The sequence below is a fragment of the Budorcas taxicolor genome, chromosome 4, assembly GCF_023091745.1.
Source record: "Budorcas taxicolor isolate Tak-1 chromosome 4, Takin1.1, whole genome shotgun sequence".
NCBI classification, from domain to species: domain Eukaryota; kingdom Metazoa; phylum Chordata; class Mammalia; order Artiodactyla; family Bovidae; genus Budorcas; species Budorcas taxicolor.
Genome location: NC_068913.1, coordinates 85,277,205 through 85,292,510, shown reverse-complemented (window position 1 = coordinate 85,292,510; position 15,306 = coordinate 85,277,205).

The following is a 15,306-nucleotide window of genomic DNA, read 5'->3' as shown; positions in this document are numbered from 1 at the left end:
AAAAGCTTTTGAAATGGAAAAGTCAAAAAACAGAGACGTCAAAGACAGATAAGGATGTTACAAGAAAACTACACGCCAAGATTCCTGGTGAATATAGGTGCAAAAATTCTCAATTAAATATTAGCAAAGTGAATTTATTAACACTAAAATGATCATACACCATTATCATGTGGGAATTATTCCTGGGATGTAGGGTGATTCAACACACCAAAATTAATAAATGTGATACACCGCATTAACATAGTGAAAGATAAATATCATATGATAATCTCAATAGAAGAATACAAAGCATTAGGTAAAATTAAACAACTGCTCATGATAAAAACTGTCAACACAGTGGGTATAGAAAGAACATACTCTGATATAATAAGTCCACAGACAACATCATACTCAATGGTGAAATGTTGAAAATTGAACAAGGTAAGTGGGCCCACTATCAATGTTCCTATCCAACACAGTACTGGAAGTCCTAGTCTAAGCAATTAGTCAAATAATTTAAAAAGAATAAAAGACAAATGCAGTATCTATTTGTCTCTAATGTTATATAGAGAAAACCCTAAAGACTCCATCAAAAGACTCGTAGAACTAATCAACACATTTGATGCTTCAGGATACAAAATTGACACACAAAAATTATAAGGAGGCAAGGCTTACAATGTCCCTTAGGAAAGCTGGCCTGGTGATTGTCTTACAAGATCCTAATCTTAAAATTGTTGAGGAAAGCCATTTGCAAACAAAACAGGAGTTTCTGCATATTTTGGAAAACTCATAAATAACACAATTCACCCATATATAAAAATACTACAATTGAAATCTTGTGAAGTTTCCTTGAGTGAGTTCACTAGTAAACTGACATAAGAGCTAAAAAGAGAGGCTTTAAAAATCCCATTCAAGATTCCTTAAGGAAACTTCTAGACAGAAGTTCATTTTGTAGCCTTCGAAGTTGATTGTTTCTGTTTGTGTGTCTATCTTTGCAAAACAAATTTAAGAGCTACATGGATAATTAAGAATAATACTGCAACCCATGAATAATCAGGACAAACCTAATAATACTATACCTTTTTAATCAAAAATAATTATTGGAAATGATTTATGATGACAAGGAAAAACATGAGTAAGAAAAAATTTATCAAAGGTTTTGAAATAAACAAAAGGAATTATTTGGTGTCCTTTCATGCAGTTCTGGTACTCCAAAGAATGCTCTGAGAGAGTGAGAGTGAAAGTTGCTCAGTTGTGTCTGACTCTTTGTGACCTCAGGGACTATAGAGTCCATAGAATTCTCCAGGCCAGAATACTGGAGTGGGTAGACTTTCCCTTCTCCAGGGGATCTTCCTGACCCAGGAATTGAACCGGGGTCCCCTCCATTGCAGGAAGATTCTTTACCAACTGAGCTATCAGAGAAGCCTGTAAAGAATGCTTTAGGTACTATCAGATTGTGTAAAAATGTGCACCCTGATTGCTCCTGTATTGACAATGCTATTTCACAGATCTACTATATATATATATATATATATTTTTTTTTTTAATCAAATTCCAATTGCTCACTGCTGGCATATAAGAAAATAATTGCATACTGACCCACTGTCCTACAACTTAGCTATTCTGCTTACTAATTCAGAGAGTTTTCTACAGATTATATGGCATTTTCTACACATACAATTAAGCCATCTAAATATAGCTCATTTCTTTCTAATTTGTATACTTTTGAAATTTCTTCATTTTAAAATTGATTCCTTGTTAATTTAATTGTGATCAGGAAGGATACTTTTTATGATTTCTATTATTCTCAATTGTTAAGCTGTGTTTTATGACTCAAAATATATTCTTTGGTGAATACTTATGTGAGTTTGAAAAGATGTGTATTCTGCCACTGTTGGGTCAAATATTAGCCACATAGATGAAGTTGATAGTTAAGTTCAGGTCAAGTATAGCCATACCAATTTTCCTACCAGTTGATCTGTTGGATCTATCAATTACTGGTAGAAGGAGGTTGATGTGTCCTATCATACTGACTATTTTTCATTTCAATTCTAACATTTTTTTCCTCATGAACATTGATTCTCCATTGTTCACTGCATACACATTAAGGATGGCTATGTCTTCTTTGAGAACTGACCCCTTTACCATATTATAATGCTCCTCTTTATCCTAAAAATCTTATTTGTTTTGAAATATGCATTGAGATTAACATAGTTGCTCTTGCCTTTTTATATCATGTATTAGACAACCATGTCATGATTAAGACAATCATGTATTATCTACAAGAAATACACTTTATTTTTTTCAAAGAAGTTTAAATTAATGAGGTGGTATTTCTTTGTCTCATTAATTTTAACTTCTTTGAAAGGAAAGTAGGTTTCTTATAGATAATACATGATTATCTCTAGTTATTTAATCAATTCTAACTAAAATGATGCAGCTACACCATTCACATTGTAAATAATTATTCATATACTTTGATAAATATCTAATATGTTTGTGATAATTTTTATTAGTTGTATTTGATATTTTCCACTTTTATTTAGATAAAATTGATAAAATATATATGCAAGGTGCAAAAAATATTTTAATATACATATATATTGTGAAATGATCACCAAAATCAAATTAGTTAACATATCCATCATCTCACATAGTTAACATGCATTTGTGTGAAGAGGATACTTGACAGCTAATCTCTTGGCAAATTTTAATTATAAAATACATTATTTTTAAACTACAACTACCATGCTGTACATTAGTTCTGCAGAAGTTATTTAATCTTAGAACTCAAAGCTTGTACACTTTGACCAATATCATCCCACTTCTTAGGGCCCCCATCCATTGTTGTTGTTTAGTTGCTACCTCGTGTGTGACTTTTCATGACCCCAGGATTGCAGCACACCAGGCTTCTCTGTCCTTCACTATCTCTCAAAGTTTGCTAAATCTCATGCCCATTGAGTCAGTGATGCCATCCAACCATCTCATTCTCTGTTACCCCCTTCCCCTCCTTCCCTCAATCTTTACCAGCCTCAGGGCTTTTTCCAATGAGTTGACTCTTCACATCAGATGGCCAAAGTACTGGAGCTTCAGTTTCCGCATCAATCCTTCCAATGAATATTCTGGATTGATTTTCTTTAGGATTGACTGGTTTGATCTCCTTGTTGTCCAAGAGACTCTCAAGAGTCTTCTTCAGCACCACAATCTGAAAGTATCAATTCTTCAGTGCTCAGCCTTCTTTATGGTCCAATTCTCACATCCATACGTGACCACTGGAAAAACCATAACTTTGATTATATGGACCTTTGTCGAGAAGGTGATGTTTCTGCTTTTTTCACATGCAGTCAAGGTTTGTCCAAGGAGGAAGCATCTATTAGTTTCATGGCAGCAGTCGCCACCTACAGTGATTTTGGAGTTCTCAAAAATAAAATCCACTACTGTTCCCATTTTTTCACATCTATTTGCCATGAAGTGATGTAATGTGATGAATGATTGATGAATGTTACTAGTAAGCACCATTAAACTCTTTATTATTGTGAGTTCAACTTTTTACTCTTCAACATAGAAGTGAGATCATGTAGTATTTGCCTTTGTGTGTCTGGCTTATTTCACTTAATATAATGTCCTCTGGATTTGTCTGTGTTGTCACAAAATGGCACTAATTCTTTTTTTAAGGCTGAATAATATTTCATTACATACATTTATTATTTTATGTATTATACATATTGATATGTATAAATATATATAATTATGTTTATTATTTATACATACTAAATTATATATTATATATATTATATATAATAGATGATATATATTTTTTTTCTTTATCCATTGACAAATACTTAGGTTGTTTCCATATATTGCCTCTTTAGAATAATGTGGCAATAAAAATGAGAGAGCAGATGTCTCTTTAAAAAAATGATTTCTTTGGATATATACCCAAAAGAGAGATTGTTTTTGAGTTTGATTGTATTCCACTTGCTTAGTTTGGTTTTTGTTGCCACAGCTTTTGGTGTCAAATCCTCCCAGAATATCGCCAGGGCTATTGTTAAAGAGCTTTTTTCCCTTTATGATTCCTTCCAGGAATTTTACAGCTTTCAGGACCTACATTTAATTCTTTAATCAATTTTGAGTTGGTTTTTGCGCAGTGTGTAAGTGCCCAATTTCATTCTTTTGCATGTGGATATCCAGTTTTTCCAACACCATTTATTAAGAGAATATCCTTTCCTCTTTGTGTATTCCTGGCATATTTTTCAGAGTAGTTGACCCTATATGCCAAGATTTATTGATACATTATCTATTCTGTTCCATTGATCTATGTATCTCTTGTTCAGGCTAGTATGGTACTATTTTGATTAGCATAGTCTTAAAGTATATTTGAAAAAGAACTTCATTCTTGCTCAGCACTGCTTTTGTTATCCAGAGTCTCTTGTGGTTCAGTTCAATTTTAGGACTGTTCTTTGTTTCTTAAAAAAGAATGCCATTGGAATTTTGAGAGGCTGTTTTGAATCTGCACATTTCTTTGAGTAGTATGGATATTTTAACAATATTCATTCTTCCAAAGCATGAAAATGAGATATATATTTTTTGGGCTTCCCTGATGGCTCAGATGCAGGAGGCCTGGGTTCAATCCCTGGGTTGTAAAGATCTCCTGGAGAAAGGAATGGCAACTCACTCCAGTATTCTTGCCAGGAGAACTCCATGGACAGAGGAGCCTGACAGGTTATAGTACACAGGGTGGTGAAGAGCTGGACACAAGTGAGCAGGTGACATTTTCAGTTTCATGTCTTTTTAAAATTTCTTTATTTTCTACAGTTTTCAGCATACATGTCGTTCACCTTGTTGTTTAAATTAATTTTAAATTACTTTACTTTTTCTGATGCTATTGTAAATGGAATTATTTATTTGTTGTAAATGTACAAGAAAGCAATTGATTTGTATGTTGATTTTGTATCCTCAGACAAAATGTTTTTTAACTTAGCAAATTTTTTTTTTATTTTAACTTCAAAAAAGAGAAAGCATTTAAAAACAGAAGAAATTAACTTATCTGCTTTGAAGAAACAGACTTCCAATAGAGGTGCAAAATGAATGTATCCTCTGTGAAATTCTAGACTAAATTTTAGTACCTAGAGAAAATTTCTTTCTCTTTTTCAAAAAATTAAATTTATTTGGGTAGAGTTGATTTACAATGTTGTGTTAGTTTCTGCTGTACAGCAAAGTGAATCAATTATACATACACATATATTCACTTTTACTTAATTTCCTATATAGTTCATTATAGTGTATTGAGTAGAGTTCCCTGTGCTATGACTTTTTGTTGAAAGATGGACTTGCTGTATAGTTGTTAAGGACTGAGATAAATATTTTTCTAAAATGGTGTAAAGTTGCACAATATGATGATTTAACATATATATACAATGTAGAATGACTACCACAATCAAGTTTATTAACATATCCATCATGTCATATAGTTACCATTTTTTAACCGTGAATTTGTTATTCCAGCTAGAAGCCTTGCTATGTTTAATGTTTATTGTAGCTATAGGTTCTACAGCTTCAAATTCTCAATAATGTCCTTCTTATCTCCATTCTTGACACTGTTCCACTGGCTTTTCCTTTGTACTCTCTATAGTAAGCCTGTATCTTTCACTATTTTTAGCCGTAATTCCCTATTGCTATACTGGAGTCCTATTGACGTGGTTGCACTTTGTGGGGTGGTGGGGGAGGTGCAAAAAGCATTTATCACTTGATTAAAATCAGTCTTTTATTTGACCTGTCTTTTGGGGCTATAATTTTCAACAGTTTGTCCAAAGGTATTGCTTTTATTATTTTCCCCCAGTCTCAACTCCTGTCTATGGCACCAGCATTCATGATTTGCATTTTTGAAGCCTTGACCTTTCCTACCAAATATATATTTGTTTCTCTCCTTTATATGATATAGAATGACTCTAGGGGGGCAGATTGGGAAGAACAGTCTTTCCCAAATTGTAATTATTGGTCAGATTTTACCCATGACAGAGTCTTATTTTTTGGATAGTAGGATGTATTTTTCATTGAGAATGTTCTTGATGTAAATTACAGTGGTTATTCTTCCTGTCTAATGTAACTTCTATTATAAAGACTTCTAAAGGTTTCTGTAGATACTTTTTAAATTTTTTAAAAGCACAAGACCTCTTTTCAATCATCAGCATCACAAAAAATTTAATATAAGTTCACACATATGCATAATACTTTGAAATCCTCAAGGTGAAAGATTTTACCATTATTCCAGCATCTAGAAATTATGTTAATGGACATTTCTCTGAGTTCTACTAATATGTGTTTGATTTCCTTGATGATGTTTAGACAAGCAAATACCTATATTTTGTCACATATGAACACAGTAGAATATAATAAGAAAAAGAAGCTAAAATAGCAAAAGGAAGTTGTACTTTCTTTTTGTAAAGCACTCTGTAAGTACTGAATCATTGAAAGGGTTCATCTGAAATCTCACTAATATGAAAGCTCAAAATTTTTTCATAGATAAATATGCTGTTAGGTGCAGTCATACATGTTTGGTCATTTCCGACTCCTTGCGACCCTATGAAGCCCTCCAGGCTGCTCAGTCCATGGGATTTTCCAGGCAAGAATATTGGAGGTGGTTGCCATTTCCTACTCCAGGGGTCCTTCTTGACCCAGGGATTGAACCCACATGTCTTGAGTTTCCTGCATTGTTGGGGAGATTATTTACCACTGAGCCTCTTGTCTATATACTAAAACAACCACAATTATACAAGAGTGGATGGAATTTCAGGTACTCTCAACACTGGTGTTGGTGGTGATGGTTTAGTCACTAAATTCTGTCCAACTCTTAAAACCCCAAGGACTGTAGCCCACCAAGCTCCTCTCTCCATGGGATTTTCCAGGCAAGAATACTGGAGTGGATTGCCAATTCCTTCTCCAGGGGATATTCCTGACCCAGGGATTGAAGCCATGCCTCCTGCTTGACAGGTGGATTCTTTACTATTGCACCACTGGGCTTCCCACTCTCAATATTATCCTAAACTTAAATCACATTGAATTTTATATTCACTGGCAATTTGAAATGTATTATTAGTTATTAAACATTTTAACCTATGACACTTGGATTCATAAATATTTTTATAAACTCCTTTGTAAGGTTAGATTATTTCCTAAATTTCATTGCAAAATAAACTAGGTCATTCATTAAAATTATGTAATTCCTAAGTAAAACACTTCATAATTTTAATAAAGACCTAGAGAAATAACTAATAAAGTCAATGTGCAAAATAGTGGGCCAAACAGAATTTGTAATTCACGGAATATTTTATGGGCTTTCCTGATGGCTCAGATGTTAAAGACTCTGCCTTCAATGCAAGAGACCCAGGTTCAATATCTGGATCCAGAAGATCCCATAGAGAAGATAATGGCAACCTAGACCAGCATTCTTGCCTGGAAAACCCAATGGACAGAGGAGACTTGGCAGGCTACCATCTGTGGAGTGAGAAGGAATCAGACATGACTGAGCAACTAACACTTTCAATATTTTAGAATGCATTGCTAAATTAACCTTTGGCTTATAGATTTGTTATCTGGACTATATAAATGCTATAGTGCCATCTCCTGGAAAGTATAATGATTGAGAAAAGAGGGTGTAATTGAATATGAGCTTTGTTTAGTATTTAATATTAATCAAAAAATTTTAAAATGGGAAAAAGAGATGACTATAAATTTGTCTTCTGAGAATAAAAATAATTTTTAATATTGAGAGAGTATGAGTTTGAATATTTCACTCACAAAACATTATATTTTTGTCCTTTAGAAGCTTACATCAACATACACCATTAACTCTCTTAATATTAGGGGCATGTGCTGAGCTTACAAAGATACAAAGTTAATCATTTTAGGTCATGTGATTAACTTTCTGTCTAAAGTCAGTTAGGACTCTCACTTTGTAGGAGCCTAATGCCTCCATTTACAATCCTGCAGCAATTATAAAAATTATCAGAATAAGAAAGCCATAAAAATCATTAGAGTCATACTGAATCTGACAGTCTATTGAGAATACTTTTTTGTTACTTCTAGATCATTGCCAAACATAAATTTTCTCTTCTTTAATTTTTCTTTCTAGTAGAGAGCCTTTAATTGCTTTCTTAGAAATTTATTTTTGTGTATCCTGTTAAAGAGTTACTTTTGATAAACTGAGTACTCTGTCCTCAATATTTAACTCATGTTTTCTTAATTTTCTATCAATGGAGTTACTGTTCAGAAATGTACTTTGTTTCCTTTCTTTTAATGTTATGTGATTTTGCTATTTTGTATTGAATTTTTAAAATCTTTTACATTATTTTTAAAATATTATATTGAATAGCATACATGATTAAATTTTGTTGCACAAATTATTTTTTTAGGTTTTACTCTCACTTTTTTGGACAGTACATGTGTTATTCACTTTATTCTTATGACATTGTTATTTGACATTATATAGGGAATGTTATTTAAAAACCTGTATCTTAACCTTGTGAACAAAGTGATATTAACAATATTTATAAAAAATGTAAGTTGCTCAGTCATGTCCAACTCTTTGCAAGTCCATGGACTATAGCCTACCAGGCTCCTCTGTCCATGGAGTTCTTGAAGCAAGAATACTGGAGTGGGTAACTGTTACCTTCTCCAGGGACTCTTCCCAACCCCAGGACCAAACCCAGATCTCCCACATTACAGGCAAGTTCTTTACCATCTGAGTGACCAAAGAAGCCCAGCAATATTTATAGATCCCTAATTATGATAAAATAGGTGACACAGTGGAAAGTTACAAATATACAACATATAATAAAAACTATATTAGATAATGCATAAATTATTTCTTTTCACTATAAACTGTCTACCAAATAACCTGAAATATTAAAAGTACCGTGTTATTAGCTATTTCTTTTTGTTTCTGTCTTGGGAAGCTACAGTAATGATTGTTGAATAAAAATAAATAAAAATTCACCATTTTTACATTCAAAATATTTTTTAAGCATTTGTCAATTTTATTGTAGAATAATGTATGTACAATGTACCATATCTATTTAAAGTAGACAATTCAATGATTTTTCACAACTGTGTTCACTGTAGTAGCCACAGGTAAACTTGAAATAAAGAACAACTCTTTATCCACAGTACAGTCTTACCTGTTTATCTCTTGCCTAGGAAACAGCCATTAAACTTTTTGTTAACATATTACTTAATAATTTTATATAAAGTAATTAAGTACTATATAATACATTGTTTCTAAATTCAATCACTCAACATCATTATTTTCACATTCATCTACGTGTTCATGTTATAAGCAGTTTTTCCTTTTAATTGTATAAGCAGAGACATTACTTTGCAAACAAAGGTCCATGTAGTCAAGGCTATGGTTTTTTCAGTAGTCATGTATGGATGTGAGAGTTGGACTATAAAGAAAGCAGAGTGCTGAAGAATTGATGCTTTTGAACTGTGGTGTTGGGGAAGAGTCTTGAGAGTCCATTGGACTGCAAGGAGGTCCAACCAGTTCATCCTAAAGGAGATCAGTCCTGAGTGTTCATTAGAAGGACTGATGTTGAAGCTGGAACTCCAATACTTTGGCCACCTGATACCAAGAGCTGACTCATCTGAAAAGACCCTGATGCTGGGAAAGATTGAGGGCAGGAGGAGAAGGGGGCGACAGAGGATGAGATGGCTGGATGGCATCACCGACTCGATGGACATGAGTTTGGTTAAACTCCGGGAGCTGGTGATGGACAGGGAGGCTTGCCGTGCTGTGGTCCATGGGGTCGCAAAGAGTCAGACACGACTGAGCGACTGAACTGAACTGAACTGATTCCACTAATTCACTCTGTATTTCATTTATTGTAAATAAAGGGTTTATTTTATTCTATTTCATTTACTTTATTTTATTCATTATTTTGGTAAGAATTCTTCAGATTTACACCCCTAACACATTTTTAAGTGCACAACACAGTATTGCCAGATAAGGCACAATATTGTACCGCAGATCTCTCGAGCTTATCCTTAAATAATTGAAATGTGGTTAGGATTTGACACTCCTGAGAGTTCAGTCAGTTCAGTTCAGTTGTTCAGTCATGTCCGACTCTTTGCGACCCCATAGACTGCCGCACACCAGCTTCCATGTCTATCACCAACTCCTGGAGCTTACTCAAACTCATGACCATCGCGTTTTTATGCCATCCAACCATCTCATCCTCTGTCATCCCTTTCTCCTCCTGCCTTCAGTCTTTCCCAGCATCAGGATTTTTTACAATGAGTCAGTTCTTTGCATCAGTTAGCCAGAGTACTGGAGTTTCAGCTTCAGCATCAGTCCTTCCAGGACTGAAATCAGGACTGATTTCCTTTAGGATGGACTGGTTCGATGTCCTTGCAGTCCAAGAGACTCTCAAGAGTCTTCTCCAACACCACAGTTCAAAAGCATAAATTTTTTGACACTCTGATTTTCTCTTAATGAAAATTTCAGCACTGATTTCACATTGTCATTAGTCTCTGCGTCCTGTTCAACTCTTGGCACACATGGACTGCAGTATGCAAGGCTTCTCTGTCCTTCACTAACTGCCAGAGTTTGCTCCGACTCATGTACATTGAGTTGGTGATGCTATCCAATTATCTCATCCTCTGTCACCCCCTTCACTTTCTGCCCTCAATCTTTCCCAGCATCAGAGTCTATTTCAGTGAGGTGGCTCTTGTACCAGGTGGCCAAAGCATTGGAACTTCAGCTTCTGCATTAGTCCTTTCAATGAATATTGAGGGCCGATTTCTTTTTTAATTGAATGATTTCATCTCCTTGCTCTCCAAGAGACTCTCAACAGTCATATCCAACACTACAATTAAAAAGCATCAATTCTTTGGTACTGAAGCTTCTTTATGGTCCACCCTGATATCTGTAGATGAGTACATGAAAACCCACAGCTTTGACTATACAGACGTTTTTTGGCAAAGTGATATCTCTGCTTTTTAATATCCTGTCTATGTTTCTCACAGCTTTTCTTCCAATGAGCAAGCTTCTTTTAATTTCATGGCTTCAGTCAAAATCCACAGTGATTTTAAAGTCCAAGAAAATAAAATCTATCACTTTTTCCACTTTTTCCCATCTATTTGCCATGAAGTAATGGGACCAGATGCCATGATCTTAGTTTTTTGGATGCTGGGATTTAAGCCAGCTTCTTCATTCTCCTCTTTCTTCCTCATCAAGAGGTTGTTTAATTCCTCTTCACTTTCTGCCACTAGAGTGATATCATCTGCATATCTGAGTTTGTTGATAATTATCCCAGCATCTTGATTCCAGCTTATGATTCACCCAGCCCAGATTTTTGCATGATGTATTCTGCATAGAATTTAAATAAGCAGGGTAACAACATACAGCCTTGACATAATCCTTTCCCAATTTTCAACCAGTCCATTGTTCCATGTCCAGTTCTAACTGTTGCTTCTTGACCTGCATACAGGTTTCTCATGAGACAAGTAAGGTGGTCTGCTATTTCAATCTCTTTAAGAATTTTTCAAAGCTTTTTATGATCCACACATTCAAAGGCTTTAGTGTAGTCAATGAAGCAGAAGTAGATGTCTTTCTGAAATTCCCTTACTTTTTTATGATCCAGCAGATGTTGGCAATTTAATCTCATTTCCTCTGCCTTTTCTAAACTTAGTTATCAGTTCACATCCTGTGGAAGTCTAGCTTGAAGGATTTTGAACACTTTCTTGCTAGAATGTGAAATGAGTGCAACTGTACTGTAGTTTGAACATTTTTAGAATTGCCCTTCTTTAGGATTGAAATGAAAACTGGTCTTTTCCAGTTCTTGACCACTGTTGAGTTTTCCAAATTTGCTGGCATATTAAGTTCAGCCCTATAACAGCAACCACTTTTAGTATTTTAAATATTTCAGCTGGAATTCCATCACCTTCACTAGCTTTGTTCATAGCAATGCTTCCTGAGGACCTTGACTTCCTACTCCAAGATGTCTGGCTCTAGATAAGTGAACACAGCATTATGTTTATCCAGGTCATTAAGGCTTGTTTGCACAGATCATCTGTGTATTCTTGCCACCTCTACTTAATATCTTATGCTTATGTTAGGTCCTTAATATTTCTGTCCTTTATTGTGCCCATCATTGTACGAAATGCTCCCTTGATATCTCTAATTTTCTTGAAGAGATCTCCAGTCTTTTCCATTTATTGTTTTCCTCTATTTCTTTGCATTTCTCACTTAAGAAGGCTTTCTTATCTCTCCCTGCTGTTCTCTGGAACTCTGCATTCAGTTGAGTGTATCTTTCTCTTTCTCTTTTGCCTTTCTTTTCTCTTCTTTCTCAGCTATTTGTAAGGCCTCCTCAGGCAACCATTTTGCCTTTTTTGCATTTCTTTTCTTGGGGATGGTTTTGGTCACTGCCTCCTGTATAATATTATGAACTTCTTTCCATAGTTCTCCAGGCATTCTGTCTACCAGATCTAATCCCTGGGATCTATTCATGACCTCTACTGTATAATCATAAGGGATTTGATTCAGGTCATAGCTAAATTGCCTAGTGATTTTCCCTACTTGGCTTTTATCTTCCCTGGTGGCTCAGATGGTAAAAGTGCCTGCCTACAATGTGGGAGACCCGAATTAGATCCTTGGGTTGGGAAGATCCCCTGGCTAAGGAAATGGCAACCCACTCCAGTACTCTTCCCTGGAAAATCCCATGGACAGAGAAGCCTGGTAGGTTACAGTCCATGGGGTCGCAGAGTTGGACACAACTGAGCAACTTCACTTTTACTTTTCCCTACTTTATTCAGTTTAAGTCTGAATTTTGCAATAAGGAGCTCATGATATGACCCACAGCTCCAGGTCTTGCTTTTGCTGACTGTATAGAGCCTCTCTAACTTTGCCTCAAAGAATATTAGTCTGTCTGATTTCAGTATTGATCATTTGGAGACGGCCATGTGTAGACTTGCTTCTTGTGTTATTGGAAGTGTTTGTTTGCCATGACAACAGTGTTCCCTTAACAAAACTGTCAGCCATTATTTTGCTTCACTTTGTACTCCAAGACCAAACTTATCTATATATCCAGGTATCTCTTGACTTCCTAATTTTGCATTCCATTCCGCTATGATGAAAAGAACATCTTTTTATATATATATATATATTAGTTCTAGAACATCTTGTAGGTCTTCATAGACTCATTCAACTTTAGTTTCTTCAGCATCAGTAGTTGGGGCATACTTTGATGCTGAATAGTTTGCCTTGAGAACAAACTGAGATAATACTTTCGTTTTTGAGACTGCATCCAAGTACTGCATTTCAGGTCTTTTATTGACTATGAAGGCTATTCCATTTCTTCCACAGGATTCCTGCCTATAGTAGTAGATATAATGGTCATCTGAACAAAGTTCACCCACTCTTGTCCATTGCAGTTCACTGATTCCTAAAATGTCGGTGTCCACTTTGCCATCTCCTGCTTAACCTCATCCAATTTACATTGATTCAATGGACCTAACATTCCAGGTTTCTACGCAATGTTGCACTTTACAGCATCGTACTTTACTTTCACCATCAGACACATCCATAACTGAGCATCATTTCCACTTTGGCCTAGCCTCTTCATTTTTGTCCACTCTTTCCCAGTAGCATATTGGACACCTGCTGACCTAGGGGACTCCTTTTCTGATATCATATATTTTTACATTTTCATACTGTTCATGGGGTTCTTAAGACAAGAATAATGGAGTCATTTGCCATTCCCTTCTCGGTGGACCACATTTTGTCAGAACTCTCCACCATGGTCTGTCCATCTAGCGTGCTCTTGCACAGCATGGCTCTTAGCTTCATTGAGTTACACAAGGCTGTGATCCATGTGATCCTTTTGATTACATTTCTGTGATTTTGGTTTTCATTCTGGTGACTGGGATTGTAGTTTTTGCTTCTTCTGTCTGCCTTCTGAGATGAGGATAAAAGGCTTGTGCAAGCTTCCTGCTGGAAGGGACTGGCTATGGGGAAAGCTGGGTCTTGCTCTGGTGCAGGGACATGCTCAGTAAATCTTTAATCCAATTGTCTGCAGATGGGTGGCACTGTGCTCTCTCCCTGTTAGTTGTTTGGCATGAAGGGACCCAGCCCTGGAGTCTACAGGCTCTACGGTAGGGCTAACAGCGCTCTCCAGGGGGACTTATGCCAAAATGTGCCTCTCAGGACTGCTGATGCCAGTGCCCCTGTCCTTATGGCAGGCCACTCCTAATTCATACCTCTGCAGGAGACCCTCAAAACACTCACAGACAGATCTGGATTAGTCTCCTGTGGCTTCACTTCTTTGATTTAATTATAGCAGTTGTTAATAGTAGCATATATGGCTTTTGGGAACATAAATTTTCATTTTCTCTTGGATTGGAATGTTTGCAGTCACAATATGAGTGTCTATCTAGTGTAACTGCAAAAGTCCTTCCTAAATAAATCAGCAAAAGACCCTTCTTCTCCCCTTGAACTCTTATGGACTGTCATGTGTATCTAATTTTCAAAAATGATCAGATCCAGTCTTATAGCATGTATGCACACACATTCTTTATTCTACAGATACTCTACCTTTTCTCATTTTTCTGTTTTACATCAAATGCAATGTACTTTCCCTCATGGGTACTTAATAAGCAAATCACTTCAATTTTAACACAGAAATGTTTTCATAATCTCAGTTTGGCCCCTCTCCCATTTTAGGGACATGAAGTGCCTACCATTCTACCTCCTACTATTTTTAACACAATTTAATGTTATCTTAAAGGAAAAATTCAGTATTGCTTTTAAAGGATGTATGAATGTTAAAGAGTGGATTCAAGATTTTTTTAGTAAAGAAAAGTGAGGTCATACGATGTCACCAGATTAATGGAGTACTAGAAGTAAATAGACACAAGTATAAAAACAAATGAAACGATACATAAAACAATATTTTAAATGCCTATTTTTAAACAACTGGTACATAGTAGATTTCATTATAAGTGATATAGAAATGAAATTTTTTAAAAAGTGATAATCTGATGTTAGAATTGAAACTTCAAAATTGGTTGCCCTTACTACCCACTTTGAAGGTCAAAAATACATGAAGACCAACAAGAGAGTCTGAAAGACAAGAATACATCCACCAGGAATGAGCTTATATGAGATTTCATGATTATAAAACACCTTCAAAAAAGACACTGTACTAATTAAAAGTGCTCTTGGACATGAATAAGCCAATATCTCAATAATATTTATAGATGCAATCCCTTGTATTAGACAAGCCAAGTAATACATCCAATATACTAAGAACTTTTCTTTGCTCATCAGACATG